Source organism: Zootoca vivipara, chromosome 4 (assembly GCF_965207765.1).
Source record: "Zootoca vivipara chromosome 4, rZooViv2.hap1.1, whole genome shotgun sequence".
Classification (NCBI taxonomy): domain Eukaryota; kingdom Metazoa; phylum Chordata; class Lepidosauria; order Squamata; family Lacertidae; genus Zootoca; species Zootoca vivipara.
The window spans coordinates 53113585-53127354 of record NC_142587.1 but is presented as its reverse complement, the minus strand read 5'-3'; the positions used below and the strand labels follow the sequence as shown (position 1 = coordinate 53127354).

The 13770-nt window shown below is 44.3% G+C and overlaps 1 protein-coding gene across 8 annotated transcripts in view; it reads right to left on the bottom strand.

The window, feature by feature from the left end:
* The window catches only part of TIAM1 (TIAM Rac1 associated GEF 1), a 206662-nt gene that overhangs the window by 155570 nt on the left and 37322 nt on the right, over positions 1 to 13770 (bottom strand). For all 8 annotated transcript variants that reach the window (XM_035116730.3, XM_035116721.3, XM_035116728.3 and 5 more), the window contains 2 exons: positions 7251 to 7304; positions 2177 to 2347 (listed from right to left, as the gene is read on the bottom strand). The gene's annotated coding sequence lies outside the window, so the exon portion shown is untranslated. The remainder of the gene's footprint in view (positions 1 to 2176; positions 2348 to 7250; positions 7305 to 13770) is intronic.

Sequence of the window (13770 nt, the reverse complement as noted above, 5' to 3'; positions counted from 1 at the left end):
GATTTTGTATGGGGACTGATTTGTAAATCCGTGGACTGTCCCTGGGAAACGGGGACGCCTGGTAACCTTATAATCTAATGGTGTCCATATCAGAACAGCCAAATAGCTTCATAAACAAGGCAACTTAATAGTAATTCAGTAATAAATATTACACTATTTAAGGCTAACAGATGTTGCATATTGCTAAACTAAAGAAATTAAGAGCATATGGGGGAGATACGCTTAAAAAAATACAGCTTAATTTTCATTCTTAGCTTTAGACTTAATGTAAATTATACATCTAATCCCAACTATGAATCACTAGACTAGAGTCATAGAACTGTAGAGCTGGAAGGGATCCAGAGGGTCATTTAGCCCAACCCCCTGCCATACAGGAATCTCAAATAGATAATAAATGACAGATGGAGCAGCTTCTCTTGTTTTAGATACCAATACAGTATGGAGATAAACAGTATCACCATGTAGTAAGCATGTCACATGTGACATGGAAGAGATTTCATCTGTGTTGCTGAGAAGAAAATAGCAGAAAGCATTAAATGTTTTCTAACACGTTGGAACAGCTTGCTATAAGATCAATGATCAGAGAAAGGAAATCCCATGTTTCAGGATGTAGTCCTAACATTGGCACATGTCAGGAAGGAAGCTCAACCACATAAAACACTGCTGCTACTCCCCTCCTTCCTCTAAATATAAAAGCAACTGGCCAGCAATGGAACGGTGATACCAGATGTGGAAGGAAACGCTTTGATCAATAACTAGAAAAATGTGTTATAATTAAGATCTACCCCTGAAAATTAAGGCACATAGCTCCTCTTCTTTCATTTGCTTTAATCATGTCAACATGACAAAAAATCTGTCATCTCCTTGCCTGGTCAATAAGGAAACAGTGGTTCAGATCCAGACAAGTTCTTCCCAATAAGGTTTTGGAGAGCAGGTGGGTCACATGCAGCCGTCGACCACTCTATGCAGCCCACCAAGCCCCAGGAAGCCTGTCTGCAGTTCCCAGCTGATCAGTTATATCAGCTCTGCAGCAGTGGAAAGATGGCTGCCCAAATGATGGCTGCTCAACAAAGCAGCAGGGACTTTGCATGGAATGCTAAACCAAACAACGGCACAGCATGAACGTGTAAGCATAAGAGTTCCGGGAGAGACTATCAAGGTCCTCCTCTGGTCCTGCTGCTGCTGAGCTGCAGTAAGGTAAGACATGGTGTGGGCTAAGTGGATAGTCCAAACCCAGGATTGTGGCTTATCTCGCTCCAGACAAACCACAAGCTGTAACCAAGGTTACGTGCTGAGTCAAGTTCAGTAGCAGAAGGTCATGAGGAGGCGCAATCTGCTCTCTTGAGAACACCCAGTCTTACTAAGCCATCATTTGCCTCAGTGTGTTTCTGTGCAATGTCATTGAATACCCCCAAGTTCTAGTATAAGGGATAAGGAGAAAGGGGAATATCTGTGCATCTCCAATTCCTCGTTCTAAGTTGTTACTAACATGTCTTTTATAAATATTTCAGCTGGGTATTTCAGAAGGGATTTTGCCCTCAGTCTTCTCAGAAGTTAGTTGGGGGGCAAATGTTCTCTTCACCAAGTGATCTATGTTTGAAGCCACCATTTTTTAGATGCTTGGTTTGTATCCAGCAAATGGTAACTGCAGATCCCAGTTAGGAGAATTGAACTATGTAGTTCTACCTGATCTCCATCACATGGTTACTACAAAGTTTAACTCTTGTTGGTAGTGTGCACAGTGTGGACAATGATAGAGACTTGTAGAAGCTCCTGATGCCAAGTCAGACAATTGGTTGATGAAGCTCAGAACTGTCTACAATGACCACCAGCAGCTCTCTAGAATTTCAATCAGGAGACTTTCCTGGCTGTGTTTTGAAATCTTGGGGATTGAACCTGGAATTTTTTGCATGCAAAGCATGTACTCAACCACTGAGCTAGGGTCCTTTCCCCAAATAGGTGTACCATAGAGTTGCTGTTGTGTGGTTAAAAAAAGATAAAAAGGAAGTGCCGGCCTTGGAGCAGAAGACTGGACATGATAATTGAGCATCTCTTACGGCTTCACGTTCTATGGCTTGAAGTCTCTCACAATGAAAAGGCAGGCTATTCATTATTGAATATTATATATAAATCATAACAGATTGAGAAAACAATACAATAAAATTACAGAACTTACCTCTGCTCCATGGGAAAAGCAGCTATATGCTCTTGGAAGTATTGCAACCCTAAAGCATTGTATTCCAGGGTCCAACAGCAACAATTTGTGCAGTTCACATCAAAGAACAGCGTGGCTTTTCACGGCAATACATGACTCTTAAGAGGATGTGTTCACCAAGCAGATCACAAGCTGGAAATTAAGTCAAATACATATTTACAGATGAGGGATAAAAAATATATACATCCAAAAAAACATATTTTAAGTTCAATTAACATTTTATTTTAATAGGGAAACAGCAAAAGGAATTTCTCTTATGGCTCAAATAACCTTACCTAATTCACAGTGTCAGTCTTACTTACGGTACAATAAGCCTCATTTGATTCAATTACTTGAAGGAGACTGGCGGCATTAAGGGAGACCATAATGCCACATCCTCACATTCAGAGATATTCTGCTACATTTAAGTATTTTTGGTGCTGGGCTTGGGGCTATTATTAGCTATATCTGGTTGCTAGGGAAGGGTTTGGTAATGACATGCACCAGCCAGAAAACAGAATCTGATTTGCAAAAGAAGTTGGGAGTGGAACAGTTTTAAATTATGGTTGAAGGGGAGAAATGTATAGGTCCAGTCATATCCTGTATTTACAAAGTGGCATATCAACAGAACTGGGAAACGCCTGCACCCTGACCTCAGAACTCATATTGTAGCAAGGAGGTGCAGGTAAGCACTATATGCAACTGACCATCTTTTCTGGGACAAAAAAAAAGTCCCTCACCAATCAAGGACTCGTATATGCTTCATTCAGGGAAGGGACCAGCAGGTGTTGAATTTCATTTTATCTCTCACACTGTAAATCTACTTAAAAGCAATCCCCATTGCGTTCAATGGGAATTGATTTCATGTAACTGTGCATGGGACTTACCCAGACATAGGAATAAGCCCTACTGATCTCAGTAGACCTTTATTCTGAGTAAATATGCTCCACAATCCTCCTCATTCAACCATAGCTCCTGTCCAGATTATTCTGGTTATAATTTTTACAGATATAGGAACAAAGCTGAGAGGCAGAACGTCCTGTTAAAAAGGTAACATATTGAATGACTTTGTCTCAGTTCCACTGGAACATTTCACATGTATAGCTAAGTAAAATTAACCAGGTACAAAACTAACACCACTACAACTTCTTTCAGGTCTCATATACAAATTAGGTTACACCTTTAGAAAACAATTTTGAAGTATTTAATCCCCAAAGTGCATATTTTGGAAGGGCCAAAGTTGTTTTGACATAAAAAAAGACAATGAAGATGGGAATAATTTCTCAAAATGTTTTGAAGCATGAAGACCTGTTGAACTTCTTGCTTCTTATGAAGGTTGCACATGGATTTAACATATTATCTCGGGCATTTAATCAGGCCACAGCTGCAGAATCCTGCAAGCATTAAGCTACTTCTCAAACCTATACTTTCTTCACTTTTTGGAAGGTAAAATGAAGGAAGGAAAAAGCAACTTGTCTAAATGTACATATTCAAAACCAAAGAGTGAACTGGGAAATCTACTAAGCTATTTTTTAAAAAACTATCTAACCTTTCCTCTTAGTATCTGGTAGATCAAGTTCGCAGGATCTTAGGAGCTTTAGAAAATGTATTGTTTTAGCCATTTTAAAATTATCATGTTAAGACTACATACAGATGTTATTTGTTACATGACTGCCACAGCAGCAACTCTCCTTTGGATATTTTAATTCAAAAACTGTGTGCTATTCCTTCATTACAATTTCTTCATGCACAAAAATAAGCCCAGCCATTTCACATTTGTTCACAGTGAAGCCTATTGATGCTATTATTATGTGTAGTTTAGAAAAGTCACTGCTGTCTGCCAAACCAAGAGGGTAAAGTTCCAATTGCTCCTCAGAAGGCTTCCCTTTGGACAGTGCCGTATCTAAGGGAGGCAGGAAAGAAAGTATGCATATCAAATTTTAGAAAACCGTCAAGCGATTTTTTTTCTTCTGGGTGAATGCCTTTAATGGCCTAAGATACATGCAGTAAATTAAAATAATAGCTCCCTTATGGGCAACAACGAAGAAGATTTAATTATGCATTAAGCTATTGGGGATGAAAGAATCATATACGGTAACACTTTTGTATTTCTCCTTGGTTGCATTATACAACTCATGCCAAGTAGAACTGAGCATGTTTTAAGTATGTTTTGTTAGCAATTCAAACCACAGAAACACAGAAGTCTCTATGGTATGAAGATTGAAGAAGTAGGTGTGGGTGTGTGAAGATGAAACAACTTGTAGCATTTAATATTATCTTGCCTCCAGTTGTATGCTCAGACATTTGCCCATATTTGGAGCTTTAGTATGACTCAACGTGGCCATTTTTATTAAGTTCATAAGCTCTCTTGGTTTTAAAGAGGGGAAATCAGACCATAATAAGTAAGTATCCAAAGATATTGATTAGACCAGGCATCCCCAAACTGCGGCCCTCCAGATGTTTTGGCCTACAACTCCCATGATCCCTAGCTAACAGCACCAGTGGTCGGGGAAGATGGGAATTGTAGTCCAAAACATCTGGAGGGCCAAAGTTTGGGGATGCCTGGATTAGACAGACACAAATAAGAACCACAGGACAGCCCAACTTTTCGTACCTGTGGGCCGCTTGACTGTCTTGTTGCACAGGTGGTGGGAACAAGGTGAAAATTTGACACACACACACACACACACACACACACACACACCAGCCCTCCCACTGCCTTCCCAAAGCTGGCTAAGTAAGATGCCATGCATTGGGAAGGAGGCTCTGAGAGGGTCCTAGAGCCTTCCCATCTCCTTCCCAAAGCTGGGAAGGAAGAGGGAGAACGCTGGAGGGCGCTGGAAGGGCGCCAAGTGAGCGCAGGGTTCCGGTGATCTGGCCAGGACTGCGCTCCTTCTCCGAGGACTCCGCGCTGCGCCTCCTTCTCATTTCCCCAGTGCTGGGTTCCGCTCAGTCGAGCTTCGCCACCAGCGCGTGCACAGCGCCCAAGCAGCTCTTGCTGGTCCCGCAGGGCGCGCGCTGGTGGCGAAGCTTGACTGAGCGGAACCCAGCGCTGGGGAAACGAGAAGGAGGCGCAGCGCGGAGTCCTCAGAGGTGGCCTGCTGCTGCTGCCGCGGTCCGCTTGGCACTTCCGGGCCCTTGGAGAGGCTCTGGATGGGGGGTGCTGGAGGGACCTAGCGCCAGGGCGCTGGATGGGCTTAAGACGGCCCTGGATTCCCCTAGTATCTAAATACCAGTTAAAACAAAACAGATCAATCAGTGTCCAAGTATAAGCCTTACTCATAAAAAAATTAATGAATCACCGTTTCTGATCAAGATCTAAGTAATAGGTGAAAGGATCTGAGCAGATTTCAAAGGGTATGTATAATATAATTCTGTGGACTGGTCAAAGACTCAAAGCTTTGAGCACACATCCAATGGCACATGAAAAGAGGAAGAGAAGAAAGAAGCAGCTGCCAGGAAGAAATGCTATACAAAATGTTTTCATGACTAAGTGCTATATCAACATTAGAGTAGATCCATTGAAATTAAAGGACATGACTAAATTAGGTCCATAGATCTACTCTGAATATAACTTGGTTGGTTACAACCCAGTATCTTTTTTGATTAAGTTTACCAGCCCTTATCCCATATGTAGAGTGATGTCATTTGAGGTCTTTATTGTGAACAGAAAATATATATACAGATATGGCACTAGAAAAGGATACTGTAATTATTATCACATTACTTGGACTGCTTGCCATTCTGAAGTGTTCTTTTCTCTCAATTCTCTCAAGTTTATTGTAAGTGTTTAAAACTGCTTATGTTGGAGTGAGCCCTCACTGTTGAGGTGAGGTGGAGACAATAACTGAACTAATCCAATTGTTGTTATCTTAATTTTCAAGTTATATATGCAGTAATGCTTCAACCTTCTGATCAACTAGTCACTAATCTTTATTTGAACACAGGGGGTTAGGAGACCTATTACTACAGATACCAGGGTTTAATAAAATACACAGAATCCAGCCATCAAAGTACTCAGTGCTTCTTTTACTCAATACAATACCAGGCCTTGCACATTTATTGCCCTTACAAGGTCTTACGAGCCCCACAGGCATATGTATGCTTTAAGACAGTACTAAGAGGGCACTTAGCACAATCAAGGAGAAGAGGTCACAACTCTGCTGGTGAATGTGGTCCAACAGATAAAGACCTAGGAACTCCAGTCAGGACATGCAAGTTGTGGGGGCATCTCTTCCATCTATACAGAAGCTAGCTCTACCCTTCTTTGGGACGAAAGGCATGGGGCAGGAGATGTCCTGAAAAATGAAGGACTGAGGAACTCATGGGCATCCCTGGCCTGCAGAAAGATGAAGGTTATTGCAGGAGAAAGAAAAGGAAACAAATGGTGAATGCCCTATCTCCCTTACACAGGGGGCCCCCACTACAAACACATCAGAGGGACATGGCAAGTAGCTAGAACATGTTAGGGTCCCAAGTTTAAAAGAGTGGTTCATTCAATGGGTGACTCTTGAATCATTTCTGTGGGAAAACATCACCCTGGAACTGAAAATGTGCATTTTATTTTAGGGGGAAATTCCAAAATTCCTGATTATGGATCTTCTCGAACAACCTAAGCTTGTTAATTTCAGTCAAGACTGAGCATAACTAAAAAAATTCATGAAATGAAGATTATGTCACATTAGGAGCTCTTAGACTATTTTGGGCAATCAGTTACTAAAACCTAATGTACAATTAATCTAGATGCACCCCAAATTCCATTTCTTTTCTCCAGAGCTAACAGGACCATCATTTCTCATTTTAATATTTGCTCCTTAGTTGGTTGATCCTTTCTTAAGTTCTCATGACTCATATGTGTATACTGCTGAAATATTCATTTTATCTCATTACAGTGTTTTTATTCTTAATCCCATCATGGGCAAGATCACCCAATGGAATGCATCTGTGGACGCAGACAAAGAATTATCCAGTCTTAACAAGCACCTTGAACTTTAAAAGAGCTTTCATTTATCCTGAATCTATGTAAACAATGAAAATAGGGAAGTATTATACGTACAAGCCTGGGAAATAGGAAATGCAGGAATCATTGCTTCACTTCACAGCTTTAACCCTGGAAAACAAAATTACACAAAAGCCATCAATGTGCAGCATGTGCCAACCTGAATATTTAATAAGTTCTGGTCACATAGTAATTAAATCATGAAAACAGTATCCAATCCAAGGAAAGAGACACATACTTAAGACATCTTGTTCCTTGGGAATAATTTCAAAAGAAAACAACAACTCATGTGCTCTAGTATTGTAATGCACACTGGACTTTTCCACTTTCCACTTTTAATGTACACGTTTCAAGAAATTCCTCTTCAACTAGCTTGAAACCTGAACATTCAAAAGAAGGTCTGTCCATTATACAGGTAAAATGGCATTGCAAAAATAGACCAATGTGTGTATTTAACACATAGGTGATATGACCCTCCCCCAGTGCTTTTTTTCTGGGGGTATGCAGGGGGACACATACCCCTCAACATTTTGTGAATCTAAGTTTTGCCTCATTGAGGGGCAGTTTTTCAATATGAGCAGGAAAATGAGAGTACCCCTAAACATTTTTTTAAGAAAAAAGCACTACCCTCCCCTATATAATGCATACAAAACAATTTTTCTAGTTGGTTCTCTCAAAACGTGGCATCTGCAACAATGTGGCATCTGCAACAAGGCCGAATTTACTTATTTAGGACAGATACAAGCATATTCTCAACTGTTTCACCAAAATTGATGGGACTTAATGGAGAAGAGCTAGTCAGTGTTATTGTGCCAAACTGGCTTAAGCACTAGATCCCACAACTACATAGACATGAATTAAGCATAATGCTCCAAAAAGGATATCTTAGGAACTACAGTAATTGTTGTGTATTGAGTCAAAGGATTTTATATCTGTATTATTATTGTCTGTATTTGCATTAGGATAAAGTTACTGCCTTTTGGTTCCAGAGGGTACAGCTACTATTGGTTCATTTAAGCTGCTGTATTTGGATCCTCTGTCTTATTGGTTTCCTCCAAAAGGCAGCACTGTGATTGCTTGATATTGTTCCCTCCAAAATGTATCCCTTCTTAGCTAGTCCCCTGTCCCTATAAATGTAGCTTTCCTCTCCTCAGTCTTCAGTCTTGTTCACTTTAATAAAGAGCTGTTACTAGAGAACTGTCTCCAGCATGTTCTGTCAAGAGAGCTGAAATCACAAACCCCACGTCACAACAACTGGCGACGAAGGTGGGATCCGGAATGCTGAGGAGCGGTTAAACACAACCCTGCCTCAGAGTCCGGATTGCAGCTGAGAACAAGACTCACTGGCCAGCTGAGAAGACGACCCTGCCCGCTAGGACAATGGAGAGTCCAAGGGTATTGGAGCCCTTCCAGCCATCAGAGCCCCACACCTGGGAAGACAACGTCGAACGCTTCGAGTTCTTTGCAGTGGCTCAAGGGATCACCGATGCCAGCAAAAGAAGGGCCACATTCCTGAGCTACTGTGGGCCCGAGACCTTCAAGCTGGCCAAGGCATTACTTGCTCCAGCGAAGCTGAGTGAGACATCTCTCAAAGATATTCTTGCCTGCCTAACAAGCCACTTGGCGCCTACTGAGACCAAGATGGCCCGGCGGATGGAGTTCCATAAGAGGCAGCAGCGTGCTGGGGAGTCTGTATCCACATTTCTGGCTGAACTCCGGAAGCTCGCTCAGCACTGCGGCTTCCAAAATCTGGAAGAGACTCTCCTGGATCGGTTTATTGGTGGTCTGAGCAGCAAGAAAGCCAGAAGACGCATCGTGGCTAAAGAAGAGGTTACCCTTGCTTCAGCCTTGAAAGAGGCCACCGCCACGGAGAATTATGAAAGAGAGGAGCTTGATGCCAGTCGCAAGGCCACTAAGCCACAGATAGAAGTTGCGCATGCCATGGACGAGCTAGAGGCTACTCCGAGCCAGAGCCCAGTCCGTGGGGTCGAGTCGGTGCGTCAGGCCTGCACAGTGCACAGAGATCGCCGAGGCAGTTGCCCAGGTTGTGGCGGAAACCATGAAAGGAAGAGTTGTCGTTTCAGGGATGCTATCTGCCGGACGTGCGGAAAGACGGGTCACATCGCCAGGGTCTGTAGATCGGCGGCGTCGGGAGCGACAGGAGCACCTAGACTGGAGCATCGCAGACCGCCCACAGCAACTCGTTTTCTAAAGGACTGCCACTACGTAACGGAGATCAACGGGAGGGCCGTGCAGTTTCCAGCGCAAGGCAAGGCACACGTCAAGGTGAAGATTGAGGGTCAGCAGTGCGACATGGAGGTGGACTCCGGATCCGCATTCACCATCGTGTCGGACCAGACCGCGAAGACATTCTTCCCCAGGGGTAAGTTGCCCCCTCTGGAGCCCTTTCCGGCAACCTTGCAGTCGTACTCAGCAGGCCGCATCCATGTTATGGGAATGTGTGCCGTGAGAGTACAGTTCCGGGACAAACAGGCTGTACTCAAACTGGTGATTGCGAAGGGCAGTCGCCCCAGTCTCCTGGGCACTGACTGGTTCCCTGCCCTGGGACTGAGTATCTCAGGGCTTAATTCAATCCAAACCTGCCCTGAGATGAGTGAGGTATTATGCAAGGAATTTGCTGGTCTCTTTAATGGAAAACTGGGTTGTTATAAAGGGCCCCCAGTTGACTTCGAGTTGGACCCCGGGGTGGCTCCAATCCGACTCAAACCAAGGCGAGTGCCATTTGCACTGCAACCCAAGATCGAGGCAGAGCTGGATAAATTGGTCAAGCAGGGAGTTCTCTCACCCGTGGACTCTGCTAAGTGGGAGACTCCAATCGTCACACCCCTTAAAGCAAATGGGGAAGTCAGGATATGTGCAGATTACAAATGTACTATCAATAAGGCACTCAGGGGAAACTCATACCCCATTCCAGTCGTATCACATCTGTTGGCTAAACTGGCTGGGGGCAAGGTGTTCGCCAAAATTGACCTGGCACAAGCTTACCAACAGCTGCCAGTAACCCCACAATCAGCGGAAGCACAGACTATTGTCACACATAAAGGGGCGTTCAGAGTTAACAGATTACAGTTCGGAGTTTGTGTGGCCCCAGGGATTTTTCAAGGGCTCATGGAACGCCTGTTAAGAGGTCTGCCGGGGGTCTTGCCATTTTTTGATGATGTTTTGATTGCTGGAAAAGACCCACAGGAACTGGTTGCGCGTGTCCGTGCAGTGTTGCTCAAGTTCAAGGAGGTGGGGTTGCAACTGAAAAAAGAAAAATGCAGTTTTGGGGTGCCAACTGTGGATTTCTTGGGGTTTAAAATTGATGCATCAGGCATCCACCCCACAGATGCTAAGATTAAGGCCATCATCGAGGCACCACGACCACAGAACAAGACGGAGTTGCAGTCATTCCTGGGACTTATTAACTTTTATCATTCGTTCTTACCCCAGAAAGCTTCGGTAGCTGAACCATTACATAGACTATTGCAGAAAAAGAATGTGTGGCGATGGGGGCGGGAGCAGCAGAAGGCTTTTGACTCCTTGCGAGGAATGCTGAGTAGCGGGAGCGTCCTTGCTCATTATGATGAGTCAAAGCCGCTGGTCCTGGCATGTGATGCCTCTCAATACGGTCTGGGGGCTGTGCTGAGTCATAGGGAACCGGATGGGTCGGAAAAGCCCATCTCTTTCTATTCCCGTACGTTGTCGCCCACAGAGCGCAACTATGCTCAAATTGATAAAGAGGCACTGGCTATTGTGTCCGGAATCAAAAGGTTCTATGATTATTTGTACGGTCGCCATTTCTCCATTGAAACGGACCACAAACCACTGTTAGGGTTGTTCAACCCAAACAAACAAACGCCACAAATTCTCTCCCCCAGAATGTTGCGTTGGTCAATATTCCTGAATGGGTTCCAGTACACCTTGACCCATGTGCCGGGGAAACAGTTGTGCCATGCTGATGCGCTGAGTCGATTGCCCCTTCCTGGCGGGAGCAATGAGGATCCTGCTCCGGCGGAGCACATTATGATGCTAGAAACACTTCCGGGGGCTCCTGTAACAGCTACGGATATAGCTGAGAAAACTAGGAAAGATGCTGTTCTCTCCCGTGTGCTCACTTGGGTGGGGAGGGGGTGGCCAGGTGGTCCGCATGAAGAAAAATTCAGGCCTTATGCGACAAGGCAGCACGAATTGTCCATGCATAAGGGTTGTCTCCTATGGGGAGATAGGGTGATAATCCCAGCACCACTGAGAAACAGGGTTCTTGAGACGCTTCACATGGGACACCCGGGAATGGTCAGGATGAAGTCGCTAGCCCGATGTTATGTGTGGTGGCCTGGAATGGACCAGAACATAGAACAATGGGTACGAACATGCAAGGCATGCCAAGAGGTGCGGCCAGAAGTGGCCAGAGCACCAGTCCACTGGTGGGAGCAGTCCAGGACTCCCTGGAGCCGGCTGCACATAGATTTTGCTGGGCCATTCCAAGGGAAGGTCTTTTTGGTTATCGTTGATGCATATTCCAAATGGTTAGAAGTGGCGATGGTCCCTAGCATGGCATCAGCTGCCGTAATCAAGGTGTTGAGGCAGCTGTTTGCTACCCACGGGTTACCTGAGACCATTGTATCAGATAATGGGGCAGCTTTTGTATCCCAAGAATTCAGGGCATTCTTGGCTGATAACTTTATAAGAGGGGTCACATCCGCGCCCTTTCACCCATCCTCCAATGGGCAGGCTGAGCGCATGGTAAGAACAGCCAAAGAATCCATTGCGCGCTTAATGGAGGGTAACTGGTCGGCTCGCATTGCGCGAATGTTATTTTTGCAGCATGCGACGCCGTGTACTGCGACGGGCAAGTCGCCAGCCGAGCTGCTCTTAGGTAGAAGACTGGTAACGGTGCTGGATTATGTCCACCCAGATAAAATGCCAAACCGTAATTCAAGAGCAACCCCCCAGGCTGAGACTGACACAACAAGGTATCTCGCCCCTGAAGATCTGGTCTGGGTGAGGAACTATTCACGAGGTCCGCGGTGGGTGGCCGGTGTGATCACCCGGGCTAGTGGACCTGTGTCCTATTATGTGACCTTGGAAAATGGGCAAGTTTGGAAGAGACATATAGATCAGCTGAGGCGCCGGGCGCTCAGCAGGGAGGAGTCAGATAATTCATCCCTGGCTAATGACGCACAGCTGCAAGACCAGAGTGAAAATGGTCCAGAGGTACAGTCACCAGGGGCTTCAGCAAATGAACCAGGGTCTGCTAGCCCTCATGATGACGAGGTACAGGTCGGGGACCCTGAGATGTCTGGGACTCCATCTGTTCCTGATGAAACCCCTATAGCAGCCCCTCCACCACAGGTAACACCCAATCCAGAACCTGCAACACCTGTTGTCAGGAGATCAGGTAGAAGTTGTAGGACCCCACAGTACCTGAGGGATTACGTCTGCTGTGCTCACTAGGGGGGGAGGGGTGTTGTGTATTGAGTCAAAGGATTTTATATCTGTATTATTATTGTCTGTATTTGCATTAGGATAAAGTTACTGCCTTTTGGTTCCAGAGGGTACAGCTACTATTGGTTCATTTAAGCTGCTGTATTTGGATCCTCTGTCTTATTGGTTTCCTCCAAAAGGCAGCACTGTGATTGCTTGATATTGTTCCCTCCAAAATGTATCCCTTCCTAGCTAGTCCCCTGTCCCTATAAATGTAGCTTTCCTCTCCTCAGTCTTCAGTCTTGTTCACTTTAATAAAGAGCTGTTACTAGAGAACTGTCTCCAGCATGTTCTGTCAAGAGAGCTGAAATCACAAACCCCACGTCACAACAGTAATAATTTTACTTGTGAGATAATGATCAGATGGAACACAAACAACGACAACGCTAACAAAATTTGAACCGGGTATCCTCAAAAGGCAAACTTAAGAGTGCTTTGATCTACGAAAAGCTAATATGAGAAAACAGAGACAGTCCCTGGTAAATAGACACAGCTGAAGTGCATGCCACCTTTTTTGGAATGTTCCTCAAAGGGTTATTGTTTTGTTTATTGTGTTACGTATTTTGTATTTTTATATTGTAAACAGCCCTGTGGTCCTTGGATGAAGTGTACATTTAATATTAAATAAATAAATATACAGTCATACCTTGGTTGTCGGATGCCTTTGTACACATACGTTTTGGCTCCCAAACGCCAAAAACTCAGAAGTGTTCCAGTTTTTAAACGTTCTTTGGAAGCCACACATCTGACGCGGCTTCCAACTGAGTGCAGGAAGCTCCTGCAGCCAATTGGAAGCCGCGCCTTGGTTTTCGAATGGTTTTGGGAGTCAACTCCGGACTCCCAGAATGGAATAAATTCGACAACCAAGATAACACTGTAAAATAAAAATTAAAAGCATGCATGTGTGGCATCAATTGCAAAAGTGTACTTTCTTTGATGTATTATACGTAATGGGAGCATCTCAAAAATTCTTTGGAGGGATGGCCAGGACCAAGAAAGATTTAAACATCTCTGATGGACTTGTAGGATTGTTAAGAAATGCCTAGATTGAAAAGATTGATCCAATTGCAAAACACAAACTATAATTAAA